Source organism: Trichechus manatus, unplaced genomic scaffold, assembly GCF_000243295.1.
Source record: "Trichechus manatus latirostris isolate Lorelei unplaced genomic scaffold, TriManLat1.0 scaffold00032, whole genome shotgun sequence".
Classification (NCBI taxonomy): domain Eukaryota; kingdom Metazoa; phylum Chordata; class Mammalia; order Sirenia; family Trichechidae; genus Trichechus; species Trichechus manatus.
The window spans coordinates 1,593,364-1,611,045 of NW_004443968.1; the positions used below are offsets into that span (position 1 = coordinate 1,593,364).

At 38.4% G+C, this 17,682-nt stretch overlaps 1 long non-coding RNA gene across 1 annotated transcript in view; it reads left to right on the plus strand.

Moving 5' to 3' along the window:
- LOC111820276 (uncharacterized) overlaps positions 1 to 16,605 on the plus strand; it is a 40,919-nt gene extending 24,314 nt beyond the window's left edge. The window contains exons 2-3 of the long non-coding RNA XR_002823827.1: positions 1,778 to 1,872; positions 16,246 to 16,605. This is a non-coding gene — a long non-coding RNA (uncharacterized LOC111820276). The remainder of the gene's footprint in view (positions 1 to 1,777; positions 1,873 to 16,245) is intronic.
- Positions 16,606 to 17,682: the final 1,077 nt, after the last annotated feature.

Sequence of the window (17,682 nt, forward strand, 5' to 3'; positions counted from 1 at the left end):
TTACACACAAAAAAAAACAGTATATAAAATTTTAAAACATCAAATAACACTAAATATTGCTTAGAGACATCTATATGTAATGAACATATAAAGACATAAATGCAAACGATGAACACAAATTCAGGACTCAAGAGGGGAGAAAAAATAGGTTTGGGAAGATATAATTAGAGATCCAACTATATTTATAACGTTCTATTTCTTAAACAGAGTGATGGGCTCATAGAATTTCATTTTCTCTGTACAGTTTTTATACATCTAAAATATTTCAGGAAAAATGAGACAAGGGGAAAAGAAGACAAGCTTTTTGAAATGAGGAAAAAACTAGATTCCAATGTCATCTCTGCAACTTACTAGCTGTGGGCTTTTGATCAGTTGTTTAATTTCCATATGTTTCAGTTTCCTCGGCTGTAAAACAAAAATAATGACAATATATTCACTTTTTATGAAGCTGTGCTTTAGCATTTAGCTGAGTAACCAGCACGTATATGCCCTTACTGTAATGGAGACTTTTCCAGAATTATTTCAATAAAGCAAATATGAATTAATAAGTATGGACATGTGCATATGTGCATTCCAAGGGTGTGTATATGTTTGTAAGGCATATACATCTGAGTCTCTTGGAGCTAAGCACTTATATTCTTACGATTCCACCATCCTTTTTTGCATACAATCTTTTTCTTTCACAATTTCTGTTTTAATTTTAAACACAAAAGGGAAAAATTCTAGGCAATCAATAGAACAGCTGCTAGGGGAAAACATAGAAATGAAATTGCTAAATGATTGAAGCCTGGCACTTAAAGGCATAGTAAAAGCATAGTTAACAGCTGTGTCTCCCAGAAATAAAATATCTGATAAATACTTGATACAAAGAGCAAAAACTGCTACCTAATATTCAGAGTCATAGCTAGAATGCTGAGAACTATTGGGAAATAATGACAAGATTTCAGAGCATTGCCCTTAATTTTCCAAATGGGTTATACTTACATGATATGAAATAGAGAATATAATAATAAATGTCCTTACAAAGCCTAAAATTTCATGACCTTTAAGGCACAAATGAGTGCTGTAAAAATATATTTTAGATACTTTTTAAGTTTTTAAAATACATTTTGAATATTGAACAATAAATGTCATTGTTAATGGAAATGCCCCATTGGTCTTTAGCCATCTATCTCCTTGTCCTCTGATCTCTTTCTATAGGTAGCCATCACACTCTGGCTTCCCTGCCATCTGTCCCCTCAGTGATGTAGTCCTTCTGCCTTCTCTGGGTGATGAGAGAGCTCGTGGAATCAGAAAGCCTGTGTACCCTTCTAAAATGTGAAGCCACATTTGCTGAATGGGAGACTTTGGGCAAGTTTTTGCCTCTCTGATTTTGGCTTCCTAGTTTGTAAAGCAGAGATTAGTTCCTTGTCTTGGCATTATTATAAAACATAACAGGGGTACTATAAAGAGAAAGTGGGCTAACATACAACACAGACCTCTGAGAATCTTCAAGCATTATCCAAATGCAAGTTATTGTTATCAATCTTAGAAAACCGTGTGTAATAAAAAGACCAGTTTCTAGGTAGTTTTCTCCTGGGAAACAAAACAAACCCTTAGTCTATTTGACTTCCTGTTTCTGTACCCCCCAGCTACAGCAAAAGCAGATATATATGAAAATCTCTCCGTTACCTTCCTTAGTTGATAGGTACTGCCCAGATCATGTGGGTTACATAAACCTTCACTTACTCATTTAACAAATACTAATTGAGTGCTTTTTGTACCTTTTACTTGACAGGCACTGTGCTAGGTGTTTTGGATACGTTCATGAACAATCTTTCTCCTCTTGGAGCTTGGAACTGTAGCTGGTAGTAGAAGATGTATGATGAGAAGGTAACAGTAAATAATAAATATTGAAAATAAGTAAAATGTATTGTATATTAGAAGGTGATAAAACCAGTTGCCTTCGAGTCAGTTCATGGCAACTCCACGTGTGTCAGAGTAGAGCTGTGCTTCACAGGCTTTTCAATGGCTGATTTTTTGGGAGTAGTCACCAGGCCTCTCTTCTGAGGAGCCTCTTGGTAGGCTCAAACGCCAAACTTTCCCTTAGCAGCCAAGTGCATTAACCATTTACACTACTCAGGAACCCCAGAAAGTGACAAGTGCTAGGGGAAAAAAGAGTAGAGCAGGACAAAGAGGATCGGGAGACTTGTCAGAGAATGGGTAGTCAGCTGAGGTGGGAGAAGAAGGTTGGTTGCTGTATCTAGTAGGGTAAGCCTTGTTGAGAAGGTGACTTTTGAACACAGACTTGAAGGACAGGGAATTACCCACAAGAATATCTGGGGAAGGGTGTTACATGAGAGAGACTACCCAGTGACAAAGCCCAAAGATGAAGCTTTCTTGGTGATTTGAGAATAGCAAAGAGACCCTTGTATCGAGAGAGTAGTTGAGTCAAGAAAGAGTAATAGGAGAGGAGATCAGATAATAAAATCTTATCTTAAAATATCTTGCCTAAAACTTATGATTCTTTGAAAAACTTTCAAAGATGAACTTCTATGTTCTGTACAGTTTAAAAGCAAGAAGGCTTCCATTTTTGTTCTCCTGCCTAGAATTCTTTCCGGGAATATTTGACTATCTCTTATGTGTTACAGAGGCCCTGGTGGCACAGTGGTTAAGTGTTTGGTTGCTAACCAAGAGGATGACAGTTCAAATCTACCAGCCACTCTTTGGAAACCCTATGGGGCAGTTCTACTCTGTCCTATAGGGTCACTATGAGTCAGAATCAACTCGATGGCAACAGGTTTATGTGTTACAAGGAGTCCTGGTGGCACAGTGGTTAAGCACTCAGCTGCTAAACAAAAGGTCTAAGGTTCAAACCCACCAGTCGCTCCGCAGGAGAAAGATATGGCAGTTTGCAATCTTGGAAACCCTATGGGGCTACTCTGTCCTATAGGGTCACTATGAGTTAGAACTGACTCAATAGCAATGGGTTTTTATGTGTTATACCTTACTGGCAGAAAAACACACTTGGTACCCTTCCCACTTAATATTCTCTTCCAGCCCTTTCCCTCTTTTATTACTATAATCAGCTTTGAAAAGCATGAACCCCTCCCACACAGCCTCTAAATTTATGTTAACAGCTACTCCCTACAGTTTATAGTTTGCTCTTGAGGTTTTGTCTTTGCTTTCCACCAAAGTCCCTCTAATTGTTACTCCACGGGGAAAAACCTTCTCTTTCCCTTTATGCCCTTAATCCAGCTGTCCCAAAGTAAACAACTGTTAGCAACAGCGAAAAATGTGTATGAATCAAACCGGGTTCCTGTTCCTATCTCATTATGAGGAAGGGAAGAACGTAATGAATGCAAGTCACAGATCACATAATTTAAAAATCAAACCCACTTCCCCACTTTTTGATGCCAAAGAAATGGAGACCCAAAAACATTCACTGCTTTTATTTCATCATTAGAGAGACCCCAATTGTGACCCCTATTTCCACCCATCTCCTACTCCTACCCCCAGGCAGGAAGAGAACTCTTTCAACATTACCTTCTAAGACAGAAGAGAAGTTATGAGTTCCTCCCCCAAATTTTCTTCCTCACTTCAGACTCTGCTTCTTTGACTTAAATTTATATTTACCAGATAAAGCAATTTACTATTTTTCCAGGTAAGCACGAGGAAGGGTTTAGATTTTTTTTTTTTTGAGAAATTTTAATAAAATATAAACTAGTTCCACTAACTAGTAGAATTTTTATTTTTTAAAAATCAGAATATCTGATCTTTACGGTATGATTTTTTTTGAACAATTTTAATTATTTGCCCACACATTCTGGAATACATTATTATGCAGTTTTTTTTTTTTTTTGAACTTTTGGGTAATAGCTTTTTAACTTGTTATATCCAAATCCTGACATCATATAGATCCAGCATTAAATTACTTTGTTCAGGTTTCTACTTTTAAGTAGCTAAATGTCAAAATAACTTAAAAGAATGTTTTAAGAAGAATGAACAAAGAGAAAACAACACTCCTCCAGTTTGGCAGGTTTCTATATATGCAATCCTCTGTATAATAGCAGATCATGTCACAGTGGAATTTAGTATAACAGACAGTAAGGAGGGCATTTGAGAGAGCTTGCATTCTTTGGTAAGTAGGGGTTGTTAATTGGTATAGTTTAAAGAAAGGAGTCTGAAACCTTATTGTCTATTCATACCTAGCCTATACCACCCTTTTGATTCATTATGATTTATCCCACCCACATACATCTCCCTTACTTGAAATGCTATATTCCCTGAAGGCAATGGGTAGAATCATCATTACTTTCCACACCTCTAAACAGAGGTATACAGACATTGTTTCTGATGCCCTTCCCTAAGAAGAGACCAAGCTGATTGTTTCTATTCTGTTTGGAAAACCAAAGGCTAACATTGTATGTGGATAATCCCACAGCCTCCATTGAGAAGTGTGAAATGGATTGGGCAAACAGAGTCTATAAGGCTTACTTCCATCAGTTTTCAAGATTAATATGGTTCTTCTTTGACCAAAATGATCACATTAACCAACCAATATAAAGGATAGAGGCAAACAAAAAGAGTGGTATCTTGTATTAACAGATTTGACTGTATAATGAATTTGTCTTTGTAAAACTAAAAAATTTCCACACATTAAAAAACATCATAAACACCTAGTGTGTATCTATGGAAGGGATATCATTGCTGATGTCAGATAGATCTTGGCTGATAGCAGAGAATACCAGAAAGATGTTTACCTGTGTTTTATGGACTGTGCAAAGGCATTTGACCGTGTCGATCATAACAAACTGTGAATAACATTGCAAAGAGTGGGAATTCCAGAACACTTAATTGTGCTCATGAGGAACCTGTACATAGACCAAGAGGCAGTCGTTCGAACAGAACAAGGAGATACTGCATGGTTTAAAGTCGAGAAAGGTATGCATCAGGGTTGTATCCTTCCACTATACTTACTTCAATCTGTGTGCTAAGCAAATAATCCAAGAAGCTGGACTATACGAAGAAGAACTTGGCATCAGGATTGGAAGAAGGCTCATTAACAACCTGCGACATGCTGATGACACAACATTACTTGCTGTAAGTGAAGAGGACTTGAAGCACTTACTGATGAAGATCAAAGACCACAGCCTTCAGTAGGGATTATACCTCAACATAAAATAAACAAAAATCCTCACAACTGGACCAATAAGCAACATCATGGTAAACAGAGAAAAGATTGAGGTTGTCAAGGATTTCATTTTAGTTGGATCCACAATCAATACTCATGGAAGCAGCAGTCAAGAAATCAGATGACGTATGGCTTTGGGCAAATCTCCTGCAAAAGACCTCTTTAAAGTGTTAAAAAGCAGAGATGTCACTTTAAGGACTGAAGTGAGCCTGACCCAAGCCATGATGTTTCCAATCATCTCATATGCATGCAAAAGCAGGACAATGAATAAGGAAGACTGAAGAATTGATGCCTTTGAATTGTGGTGTTGGTATACCATGGACTGCCAGAAGAATGAACAAATCTGTTTTGGAAGAAGTACAGCCAGAATACTCCTTAGAAACAAGGATGGCGAGACTTCATCTCAGGCACTTTGGACATGTTATCAGAAGGGACCAGTTCCTGGAGAAGAACATTATGCCTGGTAAAGTAGGGCGTCAGTGAAAAAGAGGAAGACCCTCGATGAGATGGATTGACATAGTGGCTGCAACAATGGGCTCAAACATAACAACTGTGAGGATGGCACAGGACAAGGCAGTGTTTTGTTCTGCTGTACATAGGGTCGCTATGAGTCAGAACCAACTTCACAGCACATAACAACAACAACAACAATGGAAGCAAATATAAGAAATTTGTTTCCGTGATTGCCTCCTCTGAAGAGAACTGAGGAATTAATTTTATAGAGACCAGTCTACTGAACCACTGACCTTTCGGTTAGCAGTCAATTGCTTTAACCACTGCACCACCAGGGCTCCTTACCCTGATGATAGTATAGCAAAATGGGCACTGGTGATGCCAAAGAAATGGTGAAAGTTCAGTTGCACAGCTTGTCAAGAATGCAATTTGCAATGTTTATCAAGGGCCTTAAAATGATCATGTATTTCTACCTCAGTAATTCCATTTTTAGGAATTTATTCTAAGGAGATAATCTAAAAGGTGGAGAAATATTTTTATGCAAAATATATTACTATAGTATATTTTTATATAAAAGTGAAAATTTTGGAAAAACTGAAAGCCCAAAGTTAAGGGAATGGTAGTAAGTAAATAAATTATAGTTCACTCACATAATAAAATTTTATATAGTCAAAGATTTAATAAATTCAAAATGTTAAGCAAAAGCAGTAAAATGACTGCTTTTATTTAATTTACTGCATGATCTTGACTTAATGCTTTCACAAAGATTTAAAGAAAATATGCTGAAATGTTAAACAGTGATTATCTTAATGTGTTAGAATTTGGGGAGATTCTTATTTTCATCTTTAGACTTTTAATTTTCCTCCACAGAAATAAATACAAAAAAATAAAGTTTAACTTTAGACAGAAAGGGCTGAGAGTGAAGGGGGAGAGGGAGAGAAAAAGAGAGGTGGAAAACCAATTCTCTTCGCCATAAAACCCATTGCCGTCAAGTCAATTCTGACTCATAGTGACCCTATAGGATAGAGTAGAACTGCCCATAGGGTTTCCAAGGAGCAGCTGGTGGATTCAAACTGCCAACTTTTGGTTATCAGCCGAGCTCTTAACCACTGTGCCACCAGGGCTCCCTCTTCACCATAGCCCCAAGTCAAACACTAAAAGAACTGGTGTCCGGGACATCTAAAGTAATCACAAAACCTTTGAACACCTGCTGCAGTAGGTGTCGATGCCTTTTTATCTGCCATCACACCCTTCCTCCATCTGCTGCCAGGTTTCTTACACCTGTAACCTTCTCCAGAGACTTGCCCAATGATACAAAAGCCAGACACCCATGCCTCAAGGAAGGACAACTTTATGGTGCAACTTACTCCTCATGGCTCTTGTGAATCAGGCCAAGACTCGACCACCTGAGACCACATCCTACTCCTTCCACTCACTTCCAGGTTATTTGTGAAGAGCACTCCCTTGATGAATCATGTGCACCTTAATCCCTGCCTGAGGCTCTGCTTCTAGTGAATCCAAGCTAAGCCATCTACCACAGACTGAAAAACACAGTCTCTTGTTTGGGTAAACAGAATGGGCATATATAATTGCAAAGTTGATTTTTTATTAAAACTACCAGGAGTTTGGTCATAAATGTTCAGTGCACTGTACAGGTAGAGCAATCAAGGAAGGCTTCAAAGGAGAGTTGTGATTTAAGCAGAGATTGGGGAGGGAGTAAGAAACCACAAGATATGTCTGGAAAATACCTGAAGCTTTTCAAAATTTGATATGCTCATCTCTTCAGAACAGTTAGAAAACAAGTAGGACTATCTTGGCTTCAGTATCACTTGATCAGGATCAGGCTTCCTTGATCCTCCTCTTACCTCTCTATTGGCTCTTTTTCAGTTTTATTCACAAGCTTTTCTCCCTCTATTCTCTCAACGAATGTTGGTGTTCCTCAAGGTTCTATACCTTGTCTTCTCTTCTAGCTCCACACTTCCTGGGCAATTTCATCTACAAACATGTCTTGAGCTACCATCTAGAAACTCATCTATAAACACATGCCCACATCACTGCTAAGCTCCAGACCCATAGACTCAAAGGCACACTACAAGACCACTGAAAGTCACTCGGGCATCTTGCGTTTATTGTGTTCAAAACTGAATTCAACATCCCCCACACCTGCTTCACCTCCTATATTTACAATTTCAGGAAAAGACATCACCATTCATCTAGTTGCATAAGACAAAAACTCAAAAGACATCTTAGGTTTTTCCCTCTCTCTTTCCTATCCAGCCCCAACATCCCACATCAAATTAATTACCAAGACTATCCATTTTATCATCTCAAGACATTTCATACTCCCTCTCTTCTATTACCCTGTGTCTACACTAGTTCAGTGTGTATCATTTCTCACCTAGATTATTGTCATAGCCTCCTTACAGGTTTCCATTCCTCAGTATTGTTCTCATTCAATTCATTCTCTACAGTACTATCAGAACGGTATTTTAACACAAAAAGATGATTTTGACACTCACCAGTTTAAGATTCATAAAACGTCTCAACTACTTTAGAGCATAAAAATCTAATTCAGTTTGCATGGCATGCAAAGTTCTTCCCAATATAATCTTTGCCTATCTATCCACGGTCATCTCCTGCCACTTCCCCTCTCACACTTTACCCTTACAAAATACTGAACCGTTTGTAACATCCTGAAGGATCCATGCACTATATGTTTGAAACTTTTGTATACAGTATTCCCTCTACTGGAATGCTCTCCGCTGACTCATTCCCGTTGGCAAAACGCCTCATTCTTTCATTGCCAGCTCAGTCATTGCTTCCTTTGTAAATTCTTCTCTCACTCTTGCAAGTAGGCTAAGTGATCCTTTTCTTTTTTCCCTATTATTTTGTACATACATTTATTATAGCATCCTGGATTATCTTTGTTTGCATGGCTACCTCCTCAGTAAACTGAGCGTTCTGAGAGTGGGACAAAGAATTTTCATCTCTGTAATCCCAGAGCCTACTATAATACCTAAAACCCAGTAGGCTTTCAGTTAATGTTTGTTGAATTAACAAAACTTTATTTTGTTTGTATCAACCAGGCAACCCCTAATGATCAGTAAGATCATGGTTATTTCTCACCACCTCCCACTGCCCACACACCCATAAACAAAAAGAAAATAATTAAAACCATTTTGCAATTTAGCTAAATTAAACTATTTAAAATAAACTAGATTTAGGCACGACCACTTGCACATATACATAGAGCTATTGGCACTATATGAACTAACTTAATTATATCTCAATATATCACCATGAAGGGGCCTTGGTGGCACAATGGTTAACTGCTAGGCTGCTAACCGAAAAGTTGGTAGTTGGAACCCACCCAGAGGCTCCACAGGAGAAAGAACTGGCGATTTGCTTCTGCAAAGACTACAGCCAAGAAAGCCCTATGAGGCAGTTTTACTCTGTCACATGGGGTCAGTATGAGTCAGAATCAATTCCACAGCACCTAACAACAACAACATATCACCACGATTTGGTATTGATGTAAAGACGGTAAGACAAGAGAAAATATTTCAGGTCAGATTTAAGATTTCACATGAAATCATTACTACTGAAAAACCAACAAATTCCATGTCAGATGGATCCCATAGAGATGTGGGACTGACACAATGTGGAATCAAAATTACAGAGTTTAGAAAATCAATGTCCTATATATATATATGCATACACCAAGCTTCAGGCCATTTTCTGTATTTTAAAAATAATTTTAACTAAGCTATTTTAAAAGACAGTCTGTTAGAGTTTAAGCCTTCTAGATCAGCTGAATTACATCCCAGGACAATGAGAAAAATTGCAGGCAAGATCACGCAACACTGTTGGAAGACTATTTTAGACTGTTATTTGGAAGCTGTTTGTACGCAAAAGTATAACAGCTGCACTTTACTTCAATCCAATTCTGCTCTTTCCTATTTACTCTAAGATGCGCCAATCCTCAGTAAATTATATGAGAAGGAAATAATGCAATCATTATGTACCCAAATTGTAATGTACTCCTGTCTTACTTCAGGAGTAGAAATACATACACACATGTAAGGGTTTATGTGTGGAAGATTGGAGTACCTTTAAACTCAACTTTGTTCTAAATGCTTTGCACATTTTATAGAATTTATTCTTTACAACAACTCTATGACATAGGTACAATTATTTTCTTCATTTTACAATGAGAAACTTAGACAAAGAAAAATTGAGAAACATGTCTAATTTCACATAGATAGCAAGTAGTGGAGCCAGGTATTCTGAGCCCAAACCCATGCTTTTAACCACTGTGCTGTACTGCCTCCTGTTCAGAAATGCTCTCTAAATTTGTTTTACCTGGGTTGCTGAAACAAAAGGACGGTCTTTTTCCTTCCCACCTCAGGACGTTCTTTCTCTTTCCCTGATTACTTAAAATGCTCACAACAATAGCTTCCTAGTAGCTAAATTGTCATCGACTCTCCAGGCCCGAAATATGCCTGTGTCTGGTTAATCTTACCTCTCTGGGCCATAAGTGAGTTGGCATCTACTCGGACGGCAAGAGGTTTGGTTTTTTTGGTTTTGGGCCATAAGTTATCAATGTTATTGGGGGTTAGGGGAAAGCAGAGAAGAGGATTCCAATTTGCATTCCTAATGGTCAAGTACAGTTTCATGAACAAAATGGATCCAGGGGTTTTAAGAAAAATGACACAAAATTAATATGGATCTTTTCAAGGGTCCCTGAAACTTCAATTTCCCCAGCTTCACTGTAATTCTATCTCTGTTGTTGGTAAGGGTAGGGGCCCATTAGGCTCTCATTCAGATCTAACAGAGGTAGGGAGTGGTGCGGGGAGAATGGAGACAGCCCACTGAAAAGAAGAGAGACTTGGGAGGCAAATCTGCATTCATTAAAGATGGCTGAAAAAAGCAGGAGCAACTTCTGCAGGAAGTATTGAAAATGGCTGCTTCTGGCTTCTTTGAGAACAATGCTTGGACCCTGTACCCTCAACGTAGTGATGGGCGATAATGTCCATGCTAAACAATGAAGGCGAGAGGATTTACTCAATATCAGATATGATGCCTCCTAGGGACTCTGGGAATAGGTAGAACAGGTTTAAAGCAAGTCAGAGGACCCAAGAGAGCAGGTGGTGATATCTGCCAGAGAAGTCACTAAGAATATGATTCCTCATACCCCATTCCCAGGCTAGTGTGGCCTGAGCTCACATGAAATACAACATTTGTGGCCTCGCCTAGGTTGCTATGGCTCTAATTTTAATAGTCAAATTTAGACTAAAATAGGAAGCAGCAGTTAAGAAATCAAAAGACACATTGCATTGGGCAAATTTGCTGCAAAAGACCTCTTTAAAGCGTTAAAAAACAAAGATGTCACTTTGAAAACTAAGGTGTGCCTGACACAAACCATGGTGTTTTCAATCGCCTCATACGCATGCGAAAGCTGGACAACGAATAAGGAAGACCAAAGAAGAATTGATGCTTTTGAATTGTGGTGTTGGCGAAGAATATTAAATATAGCATAGACTGCCAAAAGAAGGAACAAATCTGTCTTGGAAGAAGTACAACCAGAATGTTCCTTAGAAGCAAGGATGGCAAGACTACATCTCACATGCTTTGGACATGTTTCCGGAGGGATCAGTCCCTGGAGAAGTATATCATGTTTGGTAAAGTAGAGGGTCAGCGAAAAAGAGGAAGACCTGCAACAAGATGGATTGACACAGTGGCTGCAACAATGGGCTTAAGCATTACAACGATTGTGAGGATGGCGCAGGACAGGGCAGTGTTTTGTTCTGTTGTACATAGGGTCGGTATGAGTTGGAAGTGACTCAAGGGCACCTAACAACAACAACTTATATTAAACTTTAACAGTTAGCCCCCAACAAAGTGCCTCTATACTCCATTTTTTAATAGTATGACTCTGAGTACATCTCTCCTGTTAGGTTTACCAACCATCGTGGTTTGCTAGGACTGAGGGATTTTCGGGTATGCAGGACTTTCAGTGATAAACCCTGGACAATCCAGGAAAACCAGGATACTCGGTCATCTTAAGTCTAGCTCCTACCCTAAGAACATAGGAGATTCCTGCTAGGGTGGAGCCAGAGGAAATACTGTCCCTATACCCTCAAAATGGGGTGCCTGGGTCCAGAAGGTAATCTTAGTTTTGATTTCACTCAGAGCCAGATCTTTCTTCTTCCTTACACGCCTGAGAGATAAAGAAAGACCTTTGTCTGAAACATTTTGGAACTCAGGCCATGATATTAGTTACAAAAACAGGCAGCTGACCCACAGACCATAATTTGCTTATCTGATTTTTTTAAGCACTACATTAAAATATTATTTACCTCGATTGCTGAGTTTTTGGTGGCCCCTTAAATTTTGCACGCAAAGCAAATGCCTCACTTCCTCATGCTAGTCTAGAACTAGGCTTGAAAATCATGGCACTGGTGGCCAGTCATCAACCCCCAAAAAGTCCAGTCCTCATCTCTCCCATTAAGTACATCAAACCCTCCAGAATACACTGAGGTACGCTGGCCTGCCAGGTATACCCTGTGATACCCAAATCTACATAGGCTAACAGTGTTGGGCTGTTGTTCTGGGACCTTGAGTTAAAATCAAATGACAGTGATATGATTCATGGAAAATAAATATACAATATTTGTTTTTAATTTCAGCAGAGGTGTACAATCTGACGCAGAAAACAGCATGGTGTTAGAAAGAACACAGCTTTTGAAATCAAATGAGATCTGTGGCATTAACAACTACAGTGTCTTGGACAAGTCAATTAACTTTAATGAACCTCAGTTCTATCAACTGTAAAATGAAAATAATACTTACTTCATAGACTTGTTTGTGAGGATTATATAAACTAACGTACATAAAATGTATATCAGGGCACCCGGCATACAGCGAGCATGCCATGAATGCTAATTCTCTTTCTCTCTTCACGTTTCCTGCCGGTTTTCCTCAACACTCCTCACCAAAATCATTTTTGTGATTTTAATGCTTGCAGACTTAGAATTCTGCTTTAACAAGCACCCTGGACGTATTTTCAAATGTTTTAGGAAGAAAATAGTTATTTTTGTCATTGTACTATTAGGTTCAAAGTAGAGTTTGTTTTGTATTCCCCTAAACTGTTTGATGTCTGAAAAGTAAATAATCAGGCTAAAGGTTTCTAAAATCCAATATGAGTTTTTTTAAACAGTATTTATTGAGCACAGCAGTTTCTCTCTTCTGGTTCCCTTGATAATATTGGTACTCTACTTCAAATTTCTAAATGAAAAATGTTAGTATTAGAATGCTGCTGTGCTCAGTGCTCTCAAACAAGAAGTACCCTTGGGCAAAAGGACGTCCTCCCTTACTCTCTTGCCTGTCCCCGAGCTCAGTGCTTCCACAGTTACTGATTTCATACTTACTTCTCTGTAAGTTAAAACCTTTTCCTCTTTATCATGGGGGGAAGAATCACTCATAGAGCAATCTGAAGTATTTCCCAATATTAAAACAAAATAATAACTTTACTTAGAAAGTATATTATAAACAAAGGTAGAAATAAATAATGAGTGTTTCTCTGGCTACTACTTTATTCGGAGTATATGGATATAAGATTTTTTTTTAACTCCTTGTTTTGTGATACAACAATATCTTAAAGAATACTACACCTCAAAACAGGCTATCATTTATTAATGATGCCTACTTTTCAGTGGGGAATACATTCAGAATCTAGTTCTTTCCTTGTGATTCATTTCTTAATGAAATGCTATCATCTTTCCAGCAACTAATGGAATATACCCCAAGGCCTGGTGCCATCAGATGCATTTTAGAAAATTACTATTTTATATGAGCACTATTATGCTTATTTTAATTGATGGGGCCTACATTAAATCATCAGAAAATAGATCTTTTAAGTGAACTAGTGGTAATGTCATCAATTTTCAAATAACATTTTTTTTAATGACATGCATAAGAGGCTCAGTTTTATCCTCTGACCTTGAATTAATCACAGGAGGTTGTGGCTAGAAAAGATATTAGAGATCTTCTAGCCCAATACCACATCTTACAGACAGTGGAAGTTTTTGTGACTTGGCCAAGGCCAAAAAGCCAGGGTGAGGCAGACGCAGAACTAGAACCCAGGTTTCCTGGTTTCCAGACCAGCGCTTTTCCCACCACAATATGCTGCTCTAAGGTTGCATTGGCCTCCTGCATCTACCCGCCCACAAAGCTTATTTCTATGATAAGGAGAATGAGCTACTCACTTCACAGTCCACTCGAGGAAAAAGTAGGGTTGCATAAAAATATCAAAGTGGAAGGCTTAAAGAAATGAATTCTAATAAAATAGACAAGGCGAGATATAAGTGTTTGTTGAAATCCTAGGCAAGAAGAGAAGTTCCCTTCCCTGTTTCTTGTTCTCTTTAAGAAACAAATGAAAAAGATATCCAAATTCTAAATGTCTTGAGTTTCAGGAAAATGCTATATTAGTGAGTCAGACTTTCAAAATAATGTTAGCAAAGGAAGTGACTGTCAGTGCGTGGGCGAGATATTTTTTTTAGAAGTCACATGAAAAAAACCAAATAGCTCCATGTACAGTTCTGAAACATTCTTTTCTCCCACTTGATTCAGGCCTTTCTTGAATGGCCAGGCCGCCACAGCCAAACTTAGATTTGTTTTGCTTTCTGCCCTCCTGTCTTACATACCTCAAGGTCCAGCCCCAAAAACTATTCTTTTCCTCCAATACTCTGTGTACCTTAGCACTTCCGTGACTTTGCCAGTGCTGTTTCACTTACCTGGAATATCATTTACCTCTTCCTCCTCCACTTGCCAAAATCTTAGGCATTCTTCAAACACCTGCTTTAATACCACCTCCTCCTTGAAGCCTTCACTGATTTCCAAATTTATAGTTAGTGACTACTTCCCGTAGCATTTTAATCATGTCTCTTATTGATATGAATCCAGCCTACCTTGTTCTGTATGGTATACGGCTTTCCTCCCAACTACATTCAGATTTAGTTGAGAACTAGGAAAATGTCTCATTGATATATGTGCCAGGAATATGTTAAGTATCAAGGATTCCAGAGTAAAAACAACAAAGCCCTTGACTTCAAGAGGCATTCTAATATTTAATATGCAACCTGTTTGTATTCCCCCAAAAGCAGAACTTGGCACAGGATTTGGAGGCAAGTAGTTTATTTGGGAGGTAAGGAGTAGGGAAGTAAGACAGTGAAGAATAGTGAATGAATAATTTCTTTTATAAAGATCAGCACAAAGCTGGTTCCTATGAGGCAGAGGTTAAAGATGTCCCAAATGTCTAATTTTTCCAAGCTGCTGTACCACCCCATCATCTCTAATATCAACTACTCCCTCTCACCCTAGTACTCTACCTTTGTCTTTGGATTCCCTAATTTCTTGCAGTGTCTCACAGAACTCACAGACCATATAAAGGAAATGGCTCACAAGGTTTGGGAGGCTGGCAAGTCTCAAATTCGTGGGTCAGGCATAGACTTCTCCCTGGCCCTCAGTCTCTGCCCAAAGGCACTCAGCTTTCTCACTCTGTGGGCCAGGAATCCCACTGTGCCATCTCCTGCAGCTCTCTGCCGCTGCTTTCTGCTGCGGGTGTCTCCTTCTTCAGTGGTGATGGGTTCTCCTTTTCACTCTGGAATTGGCTGTCTTTTAAGACAAAACTGACCAATCCCCTTGGTAGGCCACAATTACCTATTACACAGACACCTAGGTGGGAGTTACAAGGCCATGGCTATAAAGACCACACACAAAAGTTATGAATCCACCACAAATGGAAAGCCAAGAATGTACATTAATAATGTGTAGGTTACTTCTGTGGGCAACTGGGGCCCTGTTCTGCTGAGGAACCTCTGAGAAACCAAGTGGGACATGAGCTGGATTGTCCTAAAGGGGTTGAGAAAGCTGGGGCATAAATCCCTCAGTTCTGTCCCTGCTTGTTTGAATATTGCTCCAGTGTGTCTCTGGTCGGGGGTGGGGTGGGGTGGGGATGTTAGCCCTCAGGCACTGCAGGTCTGTCCTGAAAATGGCCACACATTCTCCCAAGAAGCCAGAAAAGGCCCTGAGGCAGAGTGTTGCAAGTGCTCAAGGTAGCAAGCTGTTGGCAGGTACTGGAACTGTCCACCACACCTAGAGATGACCTCCAGGGTGAGCCAAGAGGATATAGGCAGGGCACTAAACAGCATCTGCCACAAGGCCTCTTTACATGGTTACTGTTGAGTTTATTTAAAGTGTTGAGTTTAAATAAATCTATTTGCCACTCTTAATGAGAAGTAAATGCTAAGAAAAGTATTGACTTTGTTCTTTTCTAAGAAAACTCAGAATGCAGGGCGTTTTTGCTTGTTTTTTAGTATACTTTTCTTACCACATCAGAATATGTATATATGTATATATATATATACATACATATAAATATATATATATATCAGATTTTATTTTCTGTGAAATACTGAGTCACAAAGTGATTTTGCTTTCATGAATAAATTAGATGCTTCCCAATATGGGCTACTTTCCAAAAGTAGGTTTGGAAACTGCTTCTTGTTAGGAGTATATTCTTTATTTTCACTGAGATTTTTTCTTTCTCATTTTAATAGAAATACATGCTAATTATAGAAAAATTAGAAAATACGCAAGGAAAGAAATGAAGAAGAAAATAATCGATTGGTCCCACCGAATACTTGCCCAGAACAATAATGTGGAATACTCCTGATTGTTGTAGAGCTCACTTGTTTGCCTTAATAAGATTATCTACTGCTCATTGCCTCACCTATGTTATGTTATTGATAAACCCATTGTATTATTAAAGGGCACACTTATCACCTGTCATTTTTAAAGACTTAAATTTCTTAAACAAACTCAGAAGCCTAGAAATAAAATTGCTGCTTGTATTGCAGACATGCAGGATTTGTAAAGCTATTCATTTGTTACTGGTTTGTAATTTTCCTGGTAATCTACTAGTAAGAGAGTATAGTCTGCTTGATGTTACTATATGGGACATGTTGAAGCTTCATCCCTGGCCTAAAACATGAACAATCTTTGTGAATATTCCACAGATTCTGGAAAAGGTTTTATAGTCTCAGCTTTTGGGGGGTATGCTACCTTTACACAGAAATTTTGAGTATTTCTTAGGTGGTATATTGTACCAGTACCTTACATGTACAGTTTTTAATTAAATAATTTGATGGTATCTTACTATGATACTAAATTGGTCAATTATGGTGCCCTGGGAAAAAGCCATGTTTCTGAGCTGACTCTCCTACTCATTACAAATTTCAAAGAATGAATTTCTCGAAATGTCATCCAAAGCATGCTGAGACAGAGCTTTTGCTAAGGAGAACCGCAGAATATAGAAAAGTATATCCAGAATATATGCATACAAATACATTTACATCAACTCCAGTCCACATTAGAGAATACAGAGCATACACTCTGTTACAATAGTAACCTTTGAGAAATTGTTGTTGCTGTTAGGTGTCCTGGAGTTGGTTCAGACTCATAGTCACCCTGTGTAAAAACAGAACAAAACACTGCCTGGTCCTTCATCATCCTCACAATCGTTGCTATGTTTGAGCCCATTGTTGAAGCCACTGTGACAATCCAAAAACGCTTTTTTCAGAATTACACTGTTCAAAATCAAACCAAATTCATAAAACTTTCCTCAGTGTTTCCCATTAAGGAGAAATGTATTCTTTCTGAAGCCCCCATCCTCCCTGAAAGTTTATGGTGAACACAGTGTTAATAAACTAAATTAGGCATGTAAACAAGACACTAGTCTTCTAGCATCTTCTAGTCATCATCCAAAGGGTATAACATAAAACTCTTTGGGAAGGAATCTGTGACCAAAGTATTCAGTCTGTTAAAAAGTTGCATTACTGGTAGCTTTCAACAGATTTCCCATTATATTCTCTGAAGAACCAAGAACTTAGAAATTCAGAGATATCTCTGTCACTATAAGAAAAATATTTAAGAAAATATTTAAAGTAAAGGAACTTGAATCTTAATAAAATATATCTTTCATGATGCTGCAAAAG